The 26,173-nt window shown below is 34.5% G+C and overlaps 1 protein-coding gene and 1 long non-coding RNA gene across 2 annotated transcripts in view; one reads left to right on the top strand and one right to left on the bottom strand.

Annotated features, from left to right (window-relative positions):
- The window catches only part of SLC8A1 (solute carrier family 8 member A1), a 517,065-nt gene that overhangs the window by 14,766 nt on the left and 476,126 nt on the right, over positions 1-26,173 (top strand). The window lies entirely within an intron of this gene.
- Positions 1,601-4,144, bottom strand: LOC141580276 (uncharacterized). Its single transcript, XR_012512455.1, has 4 exons — positions 4,055-4,144; positions 3,715-3,888; positions 3,154-3,314; positions 1,601-1,872 (listed from the first exon to the last, which is right to left on the bottom strand). It is a non-coding gene; the product is annotated as an uncharacterized LOC141580276 (long non-coding RNA).

Raw genomic sequence — 26,173 nt, 5'->3', positions numbered from 1 at the left:
TGCCTAACTTAATCACCGGATTATAGGAAAATTGATAAGAACAATGATGTGGTCATTAAATCAATCATGCATTCATCATAGCTTGCATTATGCCAGCCATCTACATTTTGAATGCCAAGCCCTCTATATCTATCTCTGGCAAGTGCCCACTGCAAACTCCCCTAAGTTGTGACACATCTCTCAACATCATTTACCTCCAAATCTGTTAGTCTTTGAGGAACAACGTACAAATATCAAATCACACAATGTTTAAATAAATTAAAATTCATAGTTAACATGTTTCTTATTACAAACCACATCTGCCTAGAAGTCAAAGAAAAGTCTCTGATTAAACTAAATTTATAATACCATTCTACAATGCAAGGACACGATCCTTGGAAACAAATTCAATGAGTTACTTTTAAAATAATAGGTCTTTCATAGTGAAGCCATGCCCTAGACCTTAAACATGAGTAGCCATCCCTGAAAGATAGGTCCAGTGGATTTTTTTCATTATTTTCATGGTGACATCTGTCTGTCTTGCCTGGGAAACAACAAAGCCCAATGAAGAAACAGAGAGGAAATTCAATACTGGTTCCTTTTCATTGAGATATATAGGTAGGTAGGTAGTTAGGTAGGTAGATGATAGATGACATGCTCAGTCATAGGATAATTTATTATTACAGGATGGAGAGAGAGAGAGAAAGAGAGACAAAGATACATATCCATCCTGTAATAGTGAATTATCTTATGACTGAGCATGTGTGTATACACACACACACACACACACACACACACACACACACACCCTGTATGACTGATGAAGGGGCATCAACCATGCAGAATGTATATCATCATAAAAAAATCCACGTGTTTAAGGAGTGGTCTGATTTAGAGTGGGCTGTACATAAATTTTTTTTTAATTGCATTTTAGGTTTTGGGGTACATGTGAAGAACATGCAAGATTGTTGCATAGGTACACACATGGCAGTGTGGTTTGCTGCCTTCCTTCCCCTCACCTGTATCTGTCATTTCTCCCCATGCTACCTCTTCCCACCTCCCCACCTCCCCGTCCCTCCCCCATTTTCCCCCAATGGACCCCAGCGTGTAGTGCTCCCCTCCCTGTGTCCATGTGTTCTCATTGTTCAACACCCGCCTATGAGTGAGAACATGCGGTGTTTGATTTTCTCCTTTTGTGTCAGTTTGCTGAGAACAATGGTTTCCAGGTTCATCCATGTCCCTACAAAGGACGTGAACTCTTCATTTTTGATGGATGCGTATTTTTTTTTTTTTTTTTTTTTGAGACAGGGTCTAGCTCTTTTGCCAGGTGCCAGGCTGGAGTGCAGTGGCACGATCTTGGCTCACTGCAGCCTCCACCTCCTGGCTTCAAGCAATTCTCCTGACTCAGCCTTCTGAGTAGCTGGGACTACAGGCACATGCCACCACGCCCAGCTAATTTTTGTATTTTAGTAGAGATGGGGGTTTCACCATGTTGGCCAGAATGGTCTCAATCTCTTGACCTTGTGATCCGCCTGCCTGTGCCTCCTAAAGTGCTGGGATTACAGGCATAAGCCACTGCGCCTGGCCACATAAAGTTTAGTGGAAATACACAGCACGCCAGCCATTCTCCTCTCTGAATTTATTTTGTTACCTTATACCTACTGCCCCCACATCATAGAGGTACCTTTTTGAGAGTTTCTGGACTTTTCCACCAGAAAGTCACAGGATCTGGAGACTTCAATCAATATGCTAGGCATATAGTTGTCATGGTGTCAATGAAAGCGTAGTCTCTGTGTTACCCACATGATAAATGATTCCTTTTGTATAAGATTTCCAGGGCTGTCTGCTTTTTCACATACTGTCTTCTTTTTATTTTGCAGTTCATTTCATTTTCTACAATCATATTTAAAAAATACATCACAGTGTCTTTGTATTACAATTGTGAATGATTCTTTTACAGGGTTGTTGTTTTGCTGCCATAAACAACCTATTACATTTTTAAATAAGGAAAAAACAGAAAACTAACAAATGATTAGTTAGAAAATTTGGATAATAGAATAATGGAAAGACAAATTCATATCTGAAACATCTAAGCAATAAGTTCTTCCTAATAAATCACTGATGATTATTTGAATTTAGTAGATGCTTCTATTTTATATATTCATACACAAATGGAGTTTTGTCATGCCATTGAACAATTTGGGCAAAAAGTATTTCTTACACATGGGGGAAGTAAAACATACTTGTTTATATTATGCATTCAATCCAGGAGGAATTTTTTTTTTTTAGGCTTAGCTTATTTTCAAAGGTTTAATGATTTTATGATATGCTGAAAGGTATTTGTTCAGGAAAGAAAAAAAGTTTTTGAACAATTTTCTCTCATTTATAGTTTCAAAATCTGGTGTTCACATTTCAGAAAATACGATTTTGTTATGTTTCAGAAATAACGAAAACAGGAGAGGATGTACAAATAAGTGATTTGCGACAAAAGTCATTTAAGCGTTCAGCTCATCTTTCTCAGGGATCATTCTCATTATCTCTTTTTTCTTCTTAGGTTTCCATCATAAAAATGGCGTTTTTAGATAGAGAAAGATCACTCTTCCTTTAAAAGTAGATAAATAAGCCTGTTTTTTAGAAAATTTTTCTCTTTATTAGGTCCCAAATTAACTAGCGAGTTTTTTTTTTTTTCTAAGATAATAAAGGTGAAATTCTCAGAACTCTAAATGGTAGAACTGACTCAAACATTTTTTTTCAGTAAAATTTATTTGCTTCTACACAATACAAAATCAAGAAATAAATTATTCCCTCATGTTTCTTAGTGGTCTGTTAATGAGCTTATTCTCCTTCTTTATTTCGCTCTTTTTACTCTTTCAATTGTATGTCCAAAACTGGAAATGCCTCCTGTTTTGGGAGGCACAAATAGAATGCTGTCTATAATTAAAGTCTATGAGTAGAGCTAGTCACAGTTCCTCTGCTTTTGATTTGTCTTCCTTTTCTCTATACAAGACACCTGACTGGAATGACATAGAATTATAACCATTCTATTCTCATTTGAGCTGTAATAGACACCTAGTAGATACTAAATTGGAGAAACAATCTAAAGATTCTTATGTATGTAATTTATAGCCTTGTGATAAATCACACATTTTCTTATGGAATTAGAATGTCCCATACCTGTACCACACTCTCTTAGCTACAGTCTTATCAAGCCTCTTCTAGAGGGATGAGGCACCATCCTGTGACAGATGGCCTGGCGTATCCCAGAGCTGCAGCTGTAGGATTGTTCAAGCGTCTGCTCACCTTGGGTGTGCCCCTGCTACAACTGCAGCCAGTTTCTAAAAGCAATGAGAAGAGAACAAAAGAGAATCAAATGAGCACCCTTTGTGGGTAATGAAGGGGATAAAAGAGTAAGCAGATGCTTAGGCAGGATTTCTTTAAAGGCCTAATTTTATTTCTGTTGAAGTAAAACACACAGAAGATAAATAGGATCTGTAGACTCAATCAGAAAATTAGGTTATGTAAATATTACTTTTGTATATCCTTTAAATATATTTTTAAAATAATCATTGGCATTGACACAGTGTTTAAAATTCCTTCCAGGAAAATTCAAATTAACCAAAACAAATGAAATGTTTTGGTTTTGTTTCATTTTTAATTTTTTTCCTGAAAACTAATTTCAATAAAATTATTTTGAGAATAATTGAGACACAGATATTCTTCCTCCACCACCTCTACCTGTTTTTCTTCTCTTTATCTTTCTTTTCCACCACTCCTTTGCACAATCTCCTGACAAACGCATGCTTCTAAGCTCCTTGCAGAGAACTTAGCAAGCACACAGAAGGGAACAGTAGGTATTGCCATAGCAACTCAAAGAAGATCCATGCAGATAGGAAAAGTTCACAGCTCTGACTAGAGACAAAAATCAAAATCAAGAAGTTATTCTCAATGTTCTCTTCCAGACATAACTGACAGTTACGGCTAAAACTCTGTTTTTGTGAAAATGGGAAATTTATTTTATTATTTGTTGGAAAATGTTATTTTTGTTATTTTGGTAGCAATATTAATTTGCTCTTACCTGAAAAGTTTGCTGATGTTTGTATGTGTAAAATCAAGTTTGAGCGATTCCCAAGTGCATTTTAAAGGATTCATTTCCCCAAACTGCAGCTTCTTGATGCTGCAATGAGCAGAAATATAAATAGCCAACAGATAAAATGGGGCTGATAAAAAGAGAGTCCATGGAAAGTTCCTCTCATGTTTTTACTTCTCATCCTTTAAAGGACTTGCTTTCTGTATTTAGATTAGGGAAATAAGCCAAAGCATTAGGGTGATTACTCAGTTTGCTTTTATCAGTTCTTTTGATGTTGCCCCCTATTTTCCAGCTCCAAAAATATTATTGCAGCTCAAAGTAGCAATATATTTACTATTAATACTATAACAGCAGCATAAAAAAGCAAATCAACAAACAATTAGAGAAATGAAAGGTAAGAATTAGAAATATAGAGATATAAATATACATGTGGACAAAGAGAGGCAGTTTCATATCCTAAAATACATTTTTCTAAAATACATTTTTCTAAAATACATTTCCCCTGAACTTGATGTATTTTCATTGATTCTGTATATATGCTACCAGTGATAGATAACAAGTACTGAGAATTTAAAACAACAAACTTCACACAAGTCCATGCCTAATATTTTCAGGCTTTTTGCCCTTCCTCACCTGGAGACCCTGAGAAGGACTTGGGAAGTTGCTTAGAGAAGTTTCTTTCTTTTCTACCAGCTTCAACCATCACATTTCTTAATTTGAGACCATACCCTTTACCTTATTCCTACCTCAAATTATGTAGTTTATCTGTGTCCCCCCTAAGAGGGGGAGAATACTCTTCATCTTCTGTCATCAGTATAGAATTCTTAAGGTAGAAAAGAAGGGACAGATTTAAGAGAAACTTCTGAGTTAAAACACTAACCATACTGGACCCTGCAACTGTGGGAGTTGAGAAAAGAAATCAACAGTGAATCAAATATTTTGACTGGAATATCTAAGTGGTTTTGTGGAATTTTATAATACATACATTTTGCTTTTTTTAAAAAAATGGCATCAGTCATTATTGGTTGATTGGAAAATTCCTTAAATGGTAAATAACTTAATTGTATATTTTAAGTAACTTAGAGAATGTAATTCATTATTTGTAACTCAAAGGGTAAATACTTGAGGGGGATTGATGTCCCATTCTCCATGATATGCTTATTTCACATTTCATGCCTGTATAAAAATATCTCAGGTACTATATATGTGTGTGTGTGTGTGTGTGTGTGTGTATATATATATATATATATATATATAGAGAGAGAGAGAGAGAGAGAGAGAGATCTATATATATATATGTGTGTGTGTGTGTGTGTGTATGTGTGTGTATATATATATATATATATATATATATATATATATATATATATAAACTTAGTATGTACCACAAATTTTTTAAAACAATTTATGTATTTTTTAAAGTATATGTAAAAGAAAGTTTGAATAATGATTCAGATATCCAATACGTTGTTCTTCTACCTACCTATATTTAAGGCTTCATGTATTCAGATATAAGTAAGAGACTTGTATGAGTTTATTCTCATGCTGCTAATAAAGATATACCTGGGACTGGGTTATTTATAAAGGAAAGATGTTTAACTGACTCACAGTTTCACATGGCTGAGGAGTTCCATGGCTGGTGGAACTCATAGTTCCACATGGCATGTATCACCTCTTACTATTTTCTCACTTTGTAATTTAATGTATTACAAAGCATTTTAATACATATAAACTCATGTAAATTGCAAAATAACACCTTGAATTGGATGTTTGCTGAGGTAAAGAGTCTGAGGAGCCCTGACATAGAGCCTGGAGTTGTTTTCATTTCACGTGATGCCATTCATTATTATAGTGACCAGGCCTGGTGTGGTGGCTCAATCCTAAAATACTAGCACTTTGGGAGGCTGAGGCAGGCAGATCACCTGAGGTTGGGGATTTGAGACCAGCCTGACTGACATGGACAAACCCATCTCTACTAAAAATACAAACAAATTAGCCAGGTATAGTGTCAGGCGCCTGTAATCTCAGCTACTCAGAAGGCTGAGGCAGGAGAATCCCTTGAACCTGAGAGACTGAGGTTGCAGTGAGCCGAGATCTCGCCATTGCACTCTAGCCTGGGCAACAAGAGCAAAACTCCATCTCAAATAAATACATAAATAAATAAATAATATAGTGGCCAAAGTAATTTCAGTAATTAGAGGTCAACCTCAGTAAGGATATGGGCAGCAGAGATTTCTAATCAATGCCCTTTCTACTTACATTGTTATGTTTCTTATGAGATTATACATAATAAAACTAAATTCTTGCTCTGAAAATGGATTCCACTATGTGACTTGAGTTAATTCACTTTAATTTTTCCATTTTCAAAATGAGCATAATAATATCATTTACCTAATAGAGATGTAAGGTGATTTAACTCACTGACTGGCATATCCTAAGCTTTCAGTAAAAGTCACCATCACTATCAATACCGTTATTCTCTTGATTGATGATCACAGAGATAATTCCTAGCCCTCCAACTAGACTATTGTCTTATGAGTCTTATGATCTCATCCTTATAAGTACAAATCTAAATATAGAATAATGTGTATTGCCCTGTCTCTACTGTCATCTGATATACTGCCTATTATTTACTTGTATAGCACAAGCTTAAATCAATAACAACAACCTCCCAATTATATTTACTGTTTCTGCTTTGGAAGCATAATCAGAGAAAAGACATATACCAGCATAGTGATTGCAAGTTTCTTGATAATAAAGAAAAAGGTACAATTTGCAAATGATCTCAATAATCATCAATAGAAAATTAAGGAAACTATGAACTGCGTTCATTCACATGATAGAACGCAATATAATTTTTAAAGAAGATTAGGATGTTCTATATACTTTAACATAAAAATATAAAATCTTAATAAAAAACATTTTAGAGAGTAACATGTATGTTATAATACTGTTGACATTTTAAGTTAAAATATGAAAAGATTCATATATAGTGTGAACATATACATCTATATTATATAAGGTTACCATATCATGTAAAACTTATTTCTAGGGTGTGGTACTGTAGAGTACTTTTTTCAATATTTTATGCCCTATTTTATTATTTATACTTGTATAATAAACTTTCATTCATTATCTTAACAAAATAAATCAGGAGATTATATATAAAGAGAGAGAGGGAAAGTAAGAGGCAGCTGGAAATGTTTTATTTATTCATCAAAAGAGTATATTCTTTTTACTTCTTATTTTTGATTTTTGTGTGTGCATAGTAGATAACTCCTAAGTATACCCATGTCATGGCTAATTTCATGTAACCGAGTTACATGAGATATATTTATACTGATGTGCAATGGGTAATAATCACATCAGGGTAAGTGTCCCTCATCTCAAGCATTTATCTTTTGTGTTTCAAACAATCCAATTGTGCCCTTTTAGTTATTTTTAAATGAACAATTATTTTTTCCTATAGCCACTGTGTTGTGCTAGCAAATACTATGTCTCATTTATTCTATTTTTTGTAGCCATCAATCCCCCTACCTCTCGACCCTGCAACTACCTTTCCTAGTCTCCAGTAATCATCCTTCTACTCTCTATCTCCGTGAGTTCAATTGTTTTAAATTTTAGCTCCCACAGAGGAGTGAAAACATGTGATGTTTGCCTTTCTGTGCCTGGCTTATTTTACTTAATATAATGACCTCCAGTTCCATCCATGTTGTTGCAAATGACAGGATCTCATTCTTTTTTTATGTCTAAGTAGTACTCCATCGTGTATATGGACCACATTTCCTTTATTCATTCATCTGTTGATGGACAGTTAGGTTGCCTCCAAACCTTGGCAATTGTGAACAGTACTGCAGTAAACATGGGAGTGCAGATGTCTCTTTGATACATTGATTTTCTTGCTTTGGGGTATATACTTAAGAATGGGATTGCTGGGTCATATGGTAGCTACGTTTTTGTTTTTTGAGGAGTCTCCAAATTTTTCTCCATAGTGGTTGTATTAGTTTACATCTCCACCAACAGTGGATGAAGCTTCCAGAAGAGTATGTGTTATTGAAAATGTAGTTTAGGTAATGGTCAGTGCTTTAGGAGTTACAGCATTTAAGAATCCTCATTCTTTCTTCCATATATGTTAGGAAAAATAATTCTTCTGACTGTAAATCACCCTCTATTTTAATTTTAATCTTAAGATGACCCTGTTTACTGTTTAATTTCTTTTCTCCAAGTGGCTGACTAATCAAGTCCTCAAGGAAAGATGTTCAAGTGCTTGATTTTTATAGATATTTGGCAGTAAAGACATGATGTATTTAATTGGCTCCCAACTGGTTCAGAAAAAATAACATGTTCTCATACATATGTAATAACAAATAATTATGTATGAATAGCTAGATTACGTGTGTGTGTGTGTGTGTGTGTGTGTGTGTGTACATGCATGTGTTTAAGAGAAAGTAAGAGTGATATGGTAAATGGAGCAGTATTTAACAGTTGATGAATTTGGATTTGAGTATCAGGGAATTTATGTATGCTTTTTGTAAACATTCTATAAATTTGAAATAATATTAAAACAAAATTTACAAACTAATTTGAGAGAAAGAGAGAACAAAATCTAAGAAAATATTAATGCTACTTTGTTCTTGTATTGGGAGTTTATTATTTTTTTTCCTTGCTTCCTTTTCTCTGATTTTACTTACTTTCCATGTTGAAAGTAGGTTGTCAATAACCAACTGAAAAAGCAGTGGAGAGAGGAACACACATCTTCTCTTTAAGCTTTCTAAGGTCTTATCATCCCTTCAGCTTGACTCCAACAGTAAATGTGGCATTCGCAGTTTTATATGATTTCTTCTCCTTTGTTCTTTGATTTACATCTTGTGACTAAAACATTTCAGAAACTCAGCCTTTGGCAGAAACTTCTTTGCTAATTTACAAGGAGTGTGGATTATAGCATTCTTTTCTTGAAGGAAGGAAATCCTTAATTTATTTCGGAGATTGTTAGTGAAGGATGGAACATCATGTAGCAACCATGATTTCAGAGGCAAACAGTACCTGAACTGAGGCTCTATGTTTCTCTGTATCAGTTCACCCCTAGTTATACACTTTTTCCCTGCCAAAATTAAACAAGCCTGTTCCTGTGGTGTCACATGTGCAAGGTAAATAAATACACAAAACTCCTTGTCCCCATCTAGATAGTTCAAAGTCTTGTGTGCCCAATTCCAAGTCTCAGCGTTAAACAGATACTTAAACTTCATGCTTATCTGTTTTGATCTTCTCAAGAAAAGGTAGTATATAAATGTGTCATATCATCATTAAACGCCAACTTTATCTTCCTTTGTTTTGATCACTGACATATAAATAGTCCTTAATTAGTATTTGCTTAAAATACCTCTGGCTACATTTCTACCAGAACATATTATGAATTTGGCAAATACTGACAAAGATTTTAGAAATATTTTGAAAATGCCCAGAAAATGGGGAAAACATCCTTTGCAGCCATTTTTGACAATACAGTTATTTCACTGATAATTTGGTGGCATTGGTTGAAAGTTCCAGCTCAACCTGGGCCAGAATTGCCCAAAAAATCAAGAAGCACTTACCATTCAACAAACCTGTATTTGAATGTTTTTGATCAAAGAAACAGGAATTGATACAGCATGGCCAGTCCTAATTTCATAATTAATTCCCTTGGGCAAAAGCTACGGAAGAGAAAAGCTCATCTTAAAGTAGAAATTGACATTTCTAGTGTTATTAATAAAGTAATTTGCTTTGCCTCCAGTCTCCACCATCTAGATAGCATTTGATTTTCCTGTGGCACATGAGACTTTATTAGCAGAAAACTGTTTATTACGGTGGTAGTGGCAGTGATTGCTATTTTTAAGACAAATAACATTTACTAGATTAATTCTACTTAATACTTTTTCATCTCAAAAGTTGTCGATGAGTAAAATTTCTGCCATTGCTCCTATTTTGAAGGAAGTATTAATGTTTGCTTCTGTGTGTGTGTGCAGCAGACAGGCAAGAGAGTAACTAGAATGATTTCATACTTTGTAACACAGAACTTTAAAACTTTGAAAGTAATGTCTCTGTTCCCTAAAAACTATTGCCTACTATACCCATTTCAAGAGAAAGCTATAGGTATGCATCAAATGTTAGAGATCCAGAAATTACAGATATTGATGTGAATTAATAAAAGAAAAATATGATTCATCACAGAGGACAGAGCCAATAATCTACTTCTTAAAATAGTAGGAATAGCAATAATATTTTCCTTTATGTCTGTTTGATGTTTCTTCAGTTTTAAGTATGAATTGTGATGATTAGCTTACAAAAATGAAATCTATCCAAATGGCACTGAGATATCTTGGCTGCCCATCCAGAGGAAAGGTGAAACAATTGTGGCTGATAATGAACATATTTTAATGGCTTCGTACCAAGAAATTCATCTGGCACATAGAAGGCTACCTGACTGAACTAATATTCCATGAGAGAAATTATTTTGTAGGAATAATAATAATTATATGTTTATGTATAGCTTCTCAGATTTGGTTATCCATCTCTTTGCCATTTTTGAAGTATAATTCTTTGTCATTTTATCATGCAGTATCTATTTTAAATAATAAAAATATTACTATATATCCAGAATTAACCAGGTGTTGGATCTGTATTTGTCATGAGATGTACATAATCTCATTATGATAGGCAAAAAATGGTACTGCAAAAATGTTCACAACCCAATCCCCAGACCCCATGAATATGTTACCTTACATGGTGATATGGTTTGGCTGTGTCCCCACCCATATCTCATCTTGGATCGTAACTCCCACAATTCTCATCTGTCATGGTAGGTGATTGAATCATAGAGGTGGGTCTTTCCTGCACTGTTCTCATGATAGTGAATGAGTCTCTCAAGATCTGATGGTTTTAAAAAACAGGAGTTTCCCTGCACAAGCTCTTTTTTTGCCTGCTGCCATCCATGTAAGACATGACTTGCTCCTCCTTGCCTTCTGCCATGATTCTGAGGCTTCCCCAGCCACGTGGAACTGTGAGTCCAATTAAACTTCTCGCTTTTATAAATTGCCCAGTTTTGGGTATATCTTCATCAGCAGTATGAAAACAGAATAATATACATGCAAAGGGGACTTTGCAGATGTAATTAAGATTAAGGATCTTGAGATGGAAAGATTATCCTATATTATTTGGGTGGGCTCACTGTAACTACAAATTCTTTCAAGTATAGAATGTCTCCTGGTGTGGTCAGAAATCCAGAGAAAGGAAAGTCTAAAAAGGCCTCTATCTACCCTTGCTGGCTTTGAAAATTAAGGATGGGCAGGCAGTGATAATGAGCCAAGAAATGTGGGAAGTCTTGAAAAATCAAAAAAGAGCAAAGAATATATTTTACTTATAACCTGTACAAATGAATGCAGTATGCTCATACTTTGATTTTAACTCAGTGAGATTCTTGTCAGAATACTCATCTATAATAATATAATACATTTGTATTGTTTAAGCCACCAAGTTTGTGGCTTCTTGTTGTATTAACTTACAGAATCAGTGGAAGATTAACAGACTGATGAAGTTCCCACAATTTCATGGCAAGTGTTTAGCATTTTCTTGATTTTACAGATATCAAAAATGAGGCAAAGAACAATTTATATAATTTGCCAAAGATGACATACGCACCCAATTACAAATCCAGACTTAATAACTAGGGCTTCGGTATTTAATAATTCTTTCAGATTGATGTGTTTTTATGTGTGATGCAAAATTAAGTCAGATACTACCCTTAAGTCAGAATAATGTCTTAATAAACTAATATAATAATTAAAATATAAATATAATATACTGTTTTTGCTGTTGAAACTAATAAAAACAGTTGAGAGAAGAGCTTTAATCACAGACAGTTATCTAGAAGTGTCAGTACTCATTATGAAAAAGGATATTATAATGGGTTAACTGGATTTTTAAATTTAAGACTGAAGAACAGATAGATACAATAAAAAGACATTATAGTTAGTATTGGCAAGGAATGGAGAAGTTGGAATCCTTATACTTTGCTGATGGGAATGCAAAATGATGCAGTGTTTTAGAAATCCTTTTGGGAGTTTCACAGAAGTTATTACAAACATACAGTTATCGTATGACCCAGCAATTCAGCTGTAGACATATATCCAAGAGAATTGAAAGCATACTATCTATACAAGTGTTCACTGTTACATTATTCATAATAGCCAAAAAGTGGAAATAAACCAAATGTTCAACTGACAAGTGGATAAGCAAAATGTGATATATCCATAAAATGGAATATCACTCAACTATAAAAATGAATAAAGTGCTGATTTGTGGTACAACATGGAAGAACCCTGACAAAATCATGCTAACTAAGTAGGTTGGACACAAAAGGCTAATTTAGGAACCCATGTGTATAAAATGCCCAAAATAAGCCAATACGCAGAATGTCAATCAGCATTAAATAGTTGCTAGGGGTATGATGAAAATATTCTGGAATTAGAAAGTGGTGATGGTTGCACAATATTATTTACATACTAAAAAAATCACTAAAAAGGTGAGTGTTATGTACACTATATCTCCATTAAAAAAAAAAAAAAACTGAAGGGATACCGTTGAAAATCCAAACAAAAAATATAGATACAGGGAGCTCAAAATATGGTAATCAGGGGTTTATCACTGATACTTGCTACTGTAGGCTGAATAAATTGTAGTCATCATGTTGACATGTAATATCACATCACTAAGGATATAATAAAGGCCAGCCAACTTGAATTCAGTTTAGATCATTACAATGTCAATAGAAGGGTTTTAAAATATATTTATGATTTCTAAATATCAGGATATAATTACAAGGAGATTAGACACATATTGATTTAAGCTAAATGCATAAATGCAAATGCATTCACATTTAAGCCTTTGTCCTTGTCTGAAACTGTCTTATTTGACTTGTGTATTCTATTGATTTGCTGTCTCAGGGTTTACTAGTGTGCTATATTAAGGCTTTAGTTTCTGAAACATTGCTGTTTATCCTAGAAAATCTCCATGCACTATATCACATGAAAATTTAATTGAGACATATGTTATATAATAAACGATGTAGCCTGGTATTATACCTAGCAAAATTTGTTCTATTTGCTTACATTACAATATCTCTATTGACTACACTCATTCATTGTTAATGAGCTTCTTTCTAAGGGTATTGGCATAGTTTCCATAATATTCTTAGCAAATAAAATAATGGATATAAAGAAACTTAAGAGGTTGAATTGTCTATCATGTTCCCAGAACTATTACTTTACTATTTACGTATACAGTCACTCTGTTTTTGGATGCTGGGATCTCCCCTTGAAAACCAGAGGAGTTGTGTCAGCATGCCCAGTGCATATGCATCATCAGCAGGACTGTCAGCAGAGGGGAGACCCACAAGAAATAACAGGGCAGTCCAGGGCCAGAACTGCGTATACACTCAAGCTTTCTAGAGAACGTGTTTGAGGATTTGTCTTTTTCTCTGAAGATTGTTAAAACATTTTATTAGGAACATTTGAGGAGTTTAAATATAATCTATAGCAATCCCCCCTCATCCTTAATAACTGCAAATTTCCCTTTAAATTAGGGCTTTAACCACCTGTAAAGGTTGCTTATTTTAGTGTTGAGGACACCGACAATATTCCACAAGTTTATCTTATTCTGTAGCCCCCAAAGTATGAATTCCAGGGTTTTTGTTTGGCACCTGCTTGTCTTTCAGGAGCTGTAATGAAAACCTTTCATTCTAGATGTGAACAATAAGAAAAATATACCAAGACCTGGAACTCTCTTATTTGACATCAAATTTAAGGAACACTGAATTCAATTATGAAAGATGAGTAGTCAGATACGGGGGTAGATCTCTGAAGACCATTCCTGGAGGACAAGAAGTACAACAGAATGGCTGAAATTATTTGGTTATATGGTGGTCTGAGGAATTATTTTCCTTGTGCTACTCCATATCTCTGTGCTTTTTTTTTTTTTTTTAATCCCCTCTGCTCTGTGCCTCAGAGCTATCTTTGGATTATCTCAAGGATTGTCTCAACCAGTCTCCTTGCCTTCTGGTTTTCAACTGGACTCTGCCAATGGGAAACATGATGGCGATTGAAAGAACAGAGGACAGTTGGCTCAGGCTAATTATTCCCTACTCTGCAGCTCCCTCCCTGCTGAAACACAGATAATAGCTGTGAACTTCTACTGAAAATCTCCAATTAGCTACCCTCTTCTTCATTGTCAGCTCCACCTATAACCTCTCTTGACAGACTATAGAAAGAAAAGATAAAGAGTTTGACAAGGACCCAAATCATAAAGGGACATACATGTCATGCTAAGAAGTTGTTGGTCCTGACAAAAGAACAGAAAATCAAACACCGCATGTTCTCACTCATAGGCAGGTGTTGAATAATGAAAACACATGAACACAGGGAGGGGAGCATCACACACTGAGGTCTGTGAGTGGGGGGACTAGGGGAGGGACAGTAGGGAGGAGGGATAGGGGTAGGGGATTGGGGAGGGATAACATGGAGAGAAATGCCAGATATAGGTGATGGGGATGGAAGCAGCAAACCACATTGCCATGTATGTACCTATGCAACAATCCTGCATGTTCTTTACATGTACCGCAGAACCTAAAGTACAATAATATGTGTGTGTGTGTGTGTGTGTGTGTGTGTGTGTATATATATATATATGTATATGTGTATATAGAGATATAAACAAAAGTCAACCTCAAAAGGTTACAGACCATGTGATTCCATTTACATAGCATTCTTGAAATAACAAAGTTATAAAGATGGAAAACAGATTTGTGGTTGCTGGAGTTGGAGACGGGGAGAAGAAAGTGGGTATAAAAAACAGAATGTTATTATTAGGAGTGTACAAAAAGGAAATCCTGTATATATTTTCAAAATATTTATACATTTGATTTTTGTCATTTTCACCCACATACAGTTTTCACCTTGAAGGTGACCTTGCTTAGTGGAAAACATAATATCTTTAATACATGAGTGAAATCTAAGATGATGTTCAAATGAACTGCAGGTAACTGTTTATGTCAATAATAAATATAGTAGATTACTTTTTAAAATGTTGTTTGTCATATAACTACATGCATGCATAAAATATCCTGTACTTCCTTCTTTCCCATTAATTTGTTTCAGCACCAAACCCACACTTTTTAAATTCCTGCAGTATTACTTTATGCTTTGACATTTGTTAATCATCATATGGGTTTTCAAATTTTCTGGGTTATTTTTATCATAATTCTTTTTGAATCAACTTTAGAATTTGTTTATAAGATTCTATTTAAAAAGAAAAAAAAGCCAATTGGGAATTTGAGCCTTCTTTTATATATTTCAGTTAAGAGAGTTTTCTTCTTATGGTTATCCAATTTAGTCAGGACTGTAATCAACCTCAGTGACTATGGTCAGGAATCTGTCTTTCCATCTCTGGTGTCTGGTTTCTTTTTCTTGGGCTCCTTCCTCCTTCTCAGTCAGCATCTTCCTTCCCAGGGCCAAGATGGCTATAAGCAGCTCAAAGATTCTGTTATAAAAATGCAACTGTTCTGAAATGGGTATATTCTTTTGTTCCAGTAGTTTCCAAAACTGACTGTCAGGGTCTCCTTTGCCCCACATGAGTAACATAACCCATCCTGAGCTAATCTCAGTCACTAGTGAGATAGAATGTTTTGACTGCTCAGGCCTAAGTCTGAGCCCACCGCATAGGGACTTGAGTTATCTCTACCTGAATCATGGAAAATAGTTGTTTTCAAGATCAAATTCAGATGCTCTTATCAAAATCAGAATAAATTGATTCAATTAGTCAAAAACAGTAAATGTCTACTACATATACCACAATGTCTTATTTTTCCTTATTTCTTTTATTTCTCTCCTGTCTTAAACTTTGTGACATACATACGTTTTTCTTTAGCAGTTTGACACTTTACGTTGATGTTGTTGTGGATAGCCCTTCAAAATGGTCATTTGCCAACATTACTTGACTTACCAGAATCTGAATCCTCATCAAAGGGATTCTCTGTGAGCCTTCATGGAATCCAAAAAGCTAAATGTTTGTTTTATCTATTCCCTGGCACCTAGAAGCAGGAAAGTGTCTAGGTTTAACCGATGATATGCTTTTGCCTGGGACATTGAATAAGACACAAGAAACAGTAGTGTTAAGAATAGATTATAGTTCATCCTGTCAGTCGATGATGGAATATGGCATCCAATGGCATCAGGAGCAAGAATGGCCTCCTATGTCTATTTATAGGATCAGCACCAGCATGCCAAATAGATGAGTTCAATTGTACCACAATGACTGTGTTTCTGGATAAATACCTTCTCTTAATTCCTGCCTATTTCCTGAGTCCTAGTCTTCAGCCTTCTCCTGGAGACAGGCAATATCCTTCAAATAAATCAGATTTTCTGCCAAATGTAGCAGTCATCAATTTATGAGGCTCAGGACACTGACTAATAAAACTTTAAAACTTTGTACACATTTAAAATATACTTTTCTATAAATATAAATATATGATTAATATATTAATCATATTAATCTGACTATATAATATATATATGTTTATCTGACTATATATAATATATTTATCTGACTAAGCAGATAAATATATGATTCATCTGAGTAGGGATCCAAGGGATATATAAGAAGGAACAGGAATTTTTCTTCTCAGGACCCTGACTAATTCAATTCAGGACCCTGACTAATAAAACCTTAAAACTTTGTACACATTTTAAATACAATTTTATTTGCATAGAATCACTGGATATAAATATGCAGATAAATATATGATTCATCTGAGTAGAGATCCAAGGGATGTATAAGAAGAAACAGGAATCTCTAGGTACTATGTTAATTTGTATGTATAAAGAAAGATTATAGAACAGATTTACTAACTTTTTTAAATCTAGAAAATCTATTCACACAAACAAGAATATATACTATACAGCGAAATAATTTTTTAAACTCATAATAAAATTAGTGAAACCACATTATATAAAAATGCACATGTAAAAAGATTATTTTAATAAATGAGAATAGCAGTTATAGCAGAAGTTACTATAAAAATCTAATATGAAAACCTTGGAGAGATTTAATTAGGAAAAATAAATATAAAAACATGAGCAATATTGATTATAAATCCACTAAAATATAAGAATATATTATCAACTTTATGCCCACACATTAAAGAAGTTACACAAAATATGTAAAATCCACAAGAAACACAATAAAATCACAGAAAGAGAAACTAAAAAACTGAATAAACTAATAATTAATAATGAAATTTTATTACTAAAGACTTTCTTCAATGAAAATTTGATGCCAATATGGCTTTACCAGTAAATTATCTTAAATATTTTAGAAAGAAACACTAATCTTACATAAATTCTTCCAGAAAAAAATATTACCCAATTTATTTCATGTGCTCAAAATGATTGTGATGTCGAAAATGGAAAAAATAGACAAATGTCTCATGAAAATAAATGTAAAAGCCATAAAAAAGTTTTTAAAAACTGTAACAAACTCTTATTAGAATGTATTAATAATGCATCATGATAAATGTGAGTTTGTACTTGGAATGCAAGGCTGGTTTAACAAACCAATCAATAAAATTAATAAAAAAATTAAAAAATAGAAAAATTATGTTAACATTTTAATATAGGTAGAAAAATAATTGATACAACTCCATGAAAGCTAGGAATAAAGAGGAACGTCATTAATCTGGTAAAAGAAATTGAAAAAAAGCTTGTAGCATATCAGCTTGACCTACTATAACAAAATAACATAGACTGGGTGGCTTAAGCCATAGACATTACTTTCTCACAGTTTTGGAGTTTGCAAAGTCCAAGAACATGATGACAGCAGTTTCAGTTCCTGGTGAGGGTCCTCTTCCAGACTTGAAGTTGGCCTCCTTCTCACTGTATCTTTTCATGGTAGAAAAGAGAGTGCTCTGGTCTTCCTTCCTCTAGTAACAACACTCATGTCATCTTGAGAATCCCACTTTCATGGCCTCATCTGAGCTACATTACTTCCCAAAATCTCCATCTTCAATTACAATCATATTGTACATTAGGGCTTCTGCCTATGAATTTGAGGGGTATAAATACATTCTATTAGTAACAACACATCATAATTAATGGTACAAGATAGAATGTTACTGCCTGAAATTAGGAATGAAATATAAATGCCATTATTCCCACAGCGAATCAACATTATCCTGAAGATTCTAGTCAGTAGAGTAAGACAAGAAAAAAAAATTAAACGGCATAAGGACTGAAAAGAAAGTTATAAAAGTGAAATTATGCACAGCCAATGTGCATATGAATAATGATAAACAGAAAACATTCTTAGATAGCTAAAACATCTCAACTTCAAGGACAACATGTTATGAGAATGCTTGCAGCATCTCTGACAGAAACGCTTCATCCTTAAAATACAAGGTGTGCTAAAAATTAAGATAAAAGTCACCAAAAATTTTTTATAAAATTTGGCAAAGGAAGCAAGTAGATAACACGTGGAAAAATAAACGTGTAGTAGGTTCAATACAGCAATTAATTAAAAATTAAACAATGTAGCTTCTCTTTTTTGCTTTTCAAAATAATAAATATGTCTAGGTTGTTGAGAGTGGGGTAAAAATGTAATCTCACATATTAAATGTAGGATTTTAAATCAGCTTAAGCTTTCTGGAAAAACACTTGGTAATTTTATCAAGAGTCTTCTAAATGTTCATATATTTTGTTTAAGCTCTTTTTCTTGCAGGAATTTATCCTGAAGACATCTTCAATCAGATATACTGACATGTATTTATATATGGAGATTTTTCATCAAAGCTTTTTTTGTAATGTCTCAATATTAGAAATAATCAAATTCTACAATAATAAGAAAATTATGCACAGGAAATATCGCAAGTTTAATTCCAGGACACCACAATAAAACAATTTTACAAAAAAATGAGTCACACAAAGCTTTTGTTTTTCCAGTGCATATAAAAGTTATGTTTACACTATAGTATAGTCTATTAAGTGTGCAACAGCATTATGTCTAAAAATATATATAGATGTACCTTAATTGAAAAATACTTTATAGCTAAAAATGCGAGTAATCATTTGAGCCTTCAGTAAGTCATCTTTTTGCTGGTGGAGGGTCTTGCCGTCACATTGATGGCTGCTGACTGATCAGGATGATGGTTGAAGGTCAGCATGGCTGTGGAATTTTCTCAAAATAAGACAATGATCCTTTACGTTCCTTGTTAGTTGTATTCCTAGGTACTTTATTCTCTTTGTAGCAATTGTGAATGGCAGTTCGTTCTTGATTTGGCTCTCTTGAAGTCTATTACTGGTGTATAGGAATGCTTGTGATTTTTGCATGTTGATTTTGTATCCTGAGACTTTGCTGAAGTTGTTTATCAGTTTCAGGAGATTTTGGGTTGAGATGATGGGGTCTTCCAGATATACCATCATGTCATCTGCAAATAGAGACAATTTGATTTCCTCCTTTCCAATTTGGATACCCTTGATTTCTTTTTCTTGCCTGATTGCTCTGGCTAGAACTTCCAGTACTATATTGAATAGGAGTGGTGAGAGAGGGCATCCTTGTCTAGTGCCAGATTTCAAAGGGAATGCTTCCAGTTTTTGCCCATTCAGTATGATATTGGCTGTTGGTTTGTCGTAAATAGCTTTTATTGTTTTGAGATACGTTCCGTCAATACCTAGTTTATTGAGGGTTTTTAGGATAAAGGGTTGTTGAATTTTGTCAAAAGCCTTCTCTGCATCAATCGAGATAATCATGTGGTTTTTGTCTTTGGTTCTGTTTATGTGGTGAATTACGTTTATGGACTTGCATATGTTGAACCAGCCTTGCATCCCCGGGCTTTTGATTGGGGCATTTAGTCCATTGACATTTAGGGATAGTATTGTTATGTGTGAATTTGATGCTGTCATTTTGATGCTACCTGGCTGTTTTGTTGGTTAGTTGATGCAGATTCTTGATTGTGTTGCTGCTTTTTTACCATTTGGTGTGTTTTTGGAGTGGCTGGTACTGGTTGTTCCTTTATATGTGTAGAGCCTCTTTCAGGAGTTCTTGTAGAGCAGGTTTGGTGGTGATGAAATCTCTGAGTGCTTGCTTGTTCACAAAGGATTTTATTTTTCCTTCACTTATGAAGCTGAGTTTGGCTGGATAGGAGATTCTGGGTTGAAAGTTCTTTTCTTTAAGGATGTTGAATATTGGCCCCCAGTCTCTTCTGGCTTGTAGGGTTTCTGCTGAGAGATCTGCTGTGAGTCTAATGGGCTTCCCTTTGTGGGTAACCCGACCTTTCTCTCTGGCTGCCCTTAGAATTTTCTCTTTCATTTCAACCCTGGTGAATCTGACGATTATGTGCCTTGGGGTTGCTCTTCTTGAGGAATATCTCTGTGGTGTTCTCTGTATTTCCTGGATTTGAATATTGGTCTGCCTTGCTAGGTTGGGGAAGTAAAGGACCTCTTCAAGGAGAACTACAAGCCGTTGCTCAACGAAATAAGAGAGGATACAAACAGATGGAGAAACATTCCATGTTCATGGTTAGGAAGAATCAACATCGTGAAAATGGCCATACTGCCCAAAGTAATTTACAGATTCAACGCTATTCCCATCAAGCTACCAATGACCTTCTTCACAGAACTGGAAAAAAACACCTTAAACTTCATATGGAACCAAAAGAGAGCCCGCATAGCCAAGTCAATTCTAAGCAAAAAGAACAAAGCGGGAGGCATCACACTACCGGACTTCAAACTATACTACAAGGCTACAGAAATCAAAACAGCATGGTACTGGTACCAAAACAGAGATATAGACCAATAGAACAGAACAGAGACCTCACAGGAAATACAACATACCCACAACCATCTGATCTTCGACAAACCTGACAAAAACAAGCAATGGGGAAAGGACTCCCTATTTAATAAATGGTGTTGGGAAAACTGGCTAGCCATGTGCAGAAAGCAGAAACAGGACCCCTTCCTGACACCTTACACCAAAATTAACTCCAGATGGATTAAAGACTTAAACATCAGACCTAATACCATAAAAACCTTAGAAGAAAATCTAGGCAAAACCATTCAGGACATAGGTGTAGGCAAGGACTTCATGACCAAAACGCCAAAAGCAATGGCAACAAAAGCCAAAATAGACAAATGGGACCTAATCAAACTCCACAGCTTCTGCACGGCAAAAGAAACAGTCAGTAGAGTGAATCGGCAACCAACAGAATGGGAAAAAATTTTTGCAGTCTACCCATCTGACAAGGGGCTGATATCCAGAATTTACAAAGAACTAAAGCAGATCTACAAGAAAAAAACAAACAAGCCCATTCAAAAATGGGCAAAGGATATGAACAGATACTTTACAAAAGAAGACATACAGGAGGCCAACAAACATATGAAAAAATGCTCATCATCACTGGTCATCAGAGAAATGCAAATCAAAACCACATTGAGATACCATCTCACACCAGTTAGAATGGCGACCATTAAAAAATCGGGAAACAACAGATGCTGGAGAGGATGTGGAGAAATAGGAACACTTCTACACTGTTGGTGGGAATGTAAATTAATTCAACCATTGTGGAAGACAGTGTGGCGATTCCTCAAGGACCTAAAAATAGAAATCCCATTTGACCCAGCAATCCCATTACTGGGTATATATCCAAAGGATTATAAATCATTCTACTACAAGGACACGTGCACACAAATGTTCATTGCAGCACTGTTTACAATAGCAAAGACCTGGAACCAACCCAAATGCCCAACGATGATAGACTGGATAGGGAAAATGTGGTACATATACACCATGGAATATTATGCAGCCATCAAAAACGATGAGTTCACGTCCTTTATAGGGACATGGATGAACCTGGAAACCATCATTCTCAGCAAACTGACACAAGAGCAGAAAATCAAACACCGTATATTCTCGCTCATAGGCGGGTGTTGAACAATGAGAACACATGGACACAGGGAGGGGAGCACTACACACTGGGGTCTGTTGGGGGGAATGGGGGAGGGGCGGGGGGTGGGGAGGTGGGAAGAGATAGCATGGGGAGAAATGACAGATACAGGTGAGGGGATGGAAGGCAGCAAAGCACACTGCCATGTGTGTACCTATGCAACAATCTTGCATGTTCATCACATGTACCCCAAAACCTAAAATGCAATAAAAAAAAAAAAATAAGACAATGATAAAAGTATCTGCACTGATTATCTCTTTTCTTCATGAAAAATTTGTCAGTAACATGGGATGTTGTGTGATATTATTTTACCCATGGTAGACCTTCTTTCAAAATTGGAGTCAATCCTCTCAAACCCACCTCTGCATTATCTACTAAGTTAATGTAATATTCTAAATCCTTTGTTGTCATTTCAACAATGCTCATAGTCTTTTCACCAAAAGTAGATTCTACCTCAGGAAAAAAACAAAAACAAAAACAAAAAACTTTATTTGCTCATTCAAAAGATTCAAATCCTCCTCTGTTCAAGTTTTAGCATGAGATTGAAGCAATTCATTCACTTCTTCGGGCCCACTTCTCATTCTAGTCATCTTGCTATTTCTACATCTTCAGTTACTTCATCGACTAAAGTCTTGAACCTCTCAAAGTCAACCATGAAGGTTGGAATCAACTTATTCCAAACTTCTATTAATGTGGATGTTTTGACTACCTCCTATAAAATATGAATGTTCTTAGTTGCATCTGGAATGATAAATCCTTACCAAAAGGTTCTCGATTTACTTTGCCCATATCCTTCAGAGGAAATACTGTATTTCTGAGATAATAAGACTTGAAAGTCAAAGTTACTCCTTGATCCATGGGTTGAAGAATGGATGTTGTGTTAACAGGCCTAAAAACATTAATCTCATTGTACGTCTCCATCAGAGCTCTTGAGTGACCAGGTGCATTGTCAGTGAGTAGTAATAATTTGAAAGGAATCTTTTTTCTTCTAAGCATTAGGTCTCAACAATGGGCTTAAAATATTCAGTAAACCATGCTGTAAACAGATGTACTATTGTCAGCCATATTTTCCCCATTTGTAGAGCACTGCAGAGTAGAATTCACACAATCCATAGGACCCTAGAATTTCTAGAATGATAAATGAGAATTGACTTCAGATTAGTTGCCAGCTACATTAGCCCCTAACAAATAACTCAGCTTGTCATATGAGGTTTGGAATCCAGGAGTTGACTTCTCTCTAACTATAGAAGTCCAAGATGGCTCCAATATAGGACCATTTTATCTACATCTCAAATCTGTTGTTGAGGGTAGCTACCTTCATTAATTATCTCAGCTAAATCTTTTGGATAACTTGCTGCAGCTTCTACATTGGCACTTATGCTGTTTCATCTTGCTTGTATGCTGCAGAGATGGCTTCTCTTCTTGAACCTCATGAACCAAGCTCTGCGGGTGTCAGACTCCTCTTCAGCTTCCTCAGCTCTCTCAGCTTTTGTGGAATTGAAGAGAGTTAAAGCCTGGCTCTGGCTTAGGTTTTACTTCAAGGGAATATTGTGGCTGGTTTGATCTATCTAGCCACTAAAACTTTCTCCCTATCAGCAGTAAGTTTGTTTCCCTTTCTTATTATTTGTGTGTTCACTGGAACAGTAAGATCAATTTTTATTAAGAACTTTTTTTTTAATTAACAATGTGGCTGTTTAATGCAAGATGTCTAGCTTTTGGACTGCTTCAACTTTTAACATGACTTCCTCTCTTAAGTTTAATCATTTCTAGCTTTGTATTTAAGTTAAAGACATGTAGCTCTTCCTTTCACTTGAATACTTAGAAGCCATTTAGGGTTGTTAATTGACATAATTTTAAGATTGTTCTTCTCAGGGAAAAGGGAGGCCCAACGAGAGGGAGAGAGACAAGACAAGAATGGTAGAGCAGTCAGAATACACAAAACATCCATCAATTAAGTTGAGCCATCTTACATGGATGTTGCTTGTGGAGCCCCAAAACAATTACAACCGTGACATTAAAGATCACTCATCACCAATCACCATAATAAATATCATAATGAAAGTTTGAAAATTTGTAAGACTAACCAAAATGTGATGCAGAGATATGAAGTGAGCAAATGCTTTTAGGAAAAAATGGCATCAATAGATTTGCCCAATCCAGGATTGCTACAATCTTTTAACTTGCAAAAAGTGTACCTGCCAAATGAAATAAAGTGAAGCACAACAAAACAAGGTATGTCTATGTAACATTTGAAGCAACTGACACAGTGCTTCCAAGAATAAGTAATAACATATGAAAAAGCTCCCACTTAATTAGCCGTGAAAGTATCAACTTAATATAACTGGAATAACATTCCAAAATATAGAAATCATATTTGCACAGCTTGATGGATTTTCATAAATTGAACATACCTATAAATTCATCATTAATATAAAAAACCAGTAGTAAATAACTATGCTGATTTCCAATACCACAGCTTTGTTTTCTCTGATTTGAATGTAATATAAATTGACTTACATGGTATATATTGTTCTTTGGCTATTTTTATTTGATACAGTATTTGTTAGATTTAGCTCTTGTTTGTTAAGTTGTCCCATTGATATCTACAAGGGATTCATTCCAGGACCCCAGTGGGTATCAAAATCCAGGGATGCTCAAGTCCCTAAATATTAGAACTTTAATACATCGGAAAGTTATATTGCTATGCATAGAAAAGGAATAATAGTTAGATAATGTTTTTGTCTAAAATAGCCAGTTAATTAAATATCCCTTTCTAAGTAATTTTTTTCACTTTTTTAATGATGCAGTGTTAAGAATACTCAATTCTTTATTAATAATTTGTATAATTTCCCTTATGAAACAGCTCTGTCAATTACCTAAGTGAAACAATATTTTTATTTACTAAATCTTCATTTTATTTTATTTTAACATAAAATAAGATCAGTTATACCCCATTAAATATTTTTTTCCTAAGGATATTTAATTGTTTTTACTCATTAGATGAATTTTACAATATTCTATGAAGTACCACCAAACATATGAGCAACCATCCAGATACCTACCCATTTTTTTAAGCTATGAAAACTTATCATAACTTGTTGTAATATTCTCTAATAACTTACTGACATCTCAGATGTCGTTATTTTGTTTTGTAATAAGGTATGTTTATTATTATTTTCTTTTTTTGTAATTCTAAAACTGTGTCAGCAGTTTTTAATCATATACAACAAATATACATCTCAAGACCCCTTCATTCAAATAATATTGATTTTTATTGTTACTAGAAATATAGCATATTTTTAAAATACTTTTATCTTTCTAAAATTATATTACTGATAAATAGAAAGTTATGGTACCTATATCAAATAAATTAAAATAAAACATTTTGTCTTAGTTTTTAAACTTTGTTTAAATAAACTCCCCTTTTAAGTAAGTAATCATACAAATTATAGAAGATTTTTTTTAAATCATCCCTTTGGAAATAAATTTTGTGCTGTAATCAGAGGCACTTTTGTGCTTACAAATATTTTGTGCTTATCAAATATATTGTGTTGGTGACGTGTGAATCTTGGCCTTTGAAAAGAACACTGGAACGGATGTTCATTTGAAAACTGGTTTAATTTCTTTTATAGATGGCTTAATATATTTCAGTTAGCAATTAGATGTTCTATGCAAATACCATTTTATTTAGTAATGGAGAAAGAGAAACCAAAACTCTAAGCAAAAAAATAAATGATTACTTCGAATTGAGGCATCACAAGGAATAATTTCACTAAATGGTCTTTCTACTACAAACAGTAACCCACAATATTTTATTGAGCTGTTACATGTACAAAGAATATATATAACTTTCATAATCGTATGCCTCTTTTCAGGAATAGTAACTATTGTCCAAAATCTCCATTATTCAAGCAGTCCTTCTGTAGGAAAAGACCACCAGGTACCATGTGTGAGTTGCTATTTTTAATTTTTTTGATAAGTGGTGCTATAAAACAGTTATTAGAATATTTGCATTTTCTTGTAGCACTGGACTTTTATCATAGTTACAGATTATTTTGCTATAAAACCATTTTTATTTGGCACATATG

Source organism: Saimiri boliviensis, chromosome 1 (assembly GCF_048565385.1).
Source record: "Saimiri boliviensis isolate mSaiBol1 chromosome 1, mSaiBol1.pri, whole genome shotgun sequence".
NCBI lineage: Eukaryota > Metazoa > Chordata > Mammalia > Primates > Cebidae > Saimiri > Saimiri boliviensis.
The sequence above is the reverse complement of the archived record's forward strand: the minus strand, read 5'-3'. Positions and strand labels throughout refer to the sequence as shown.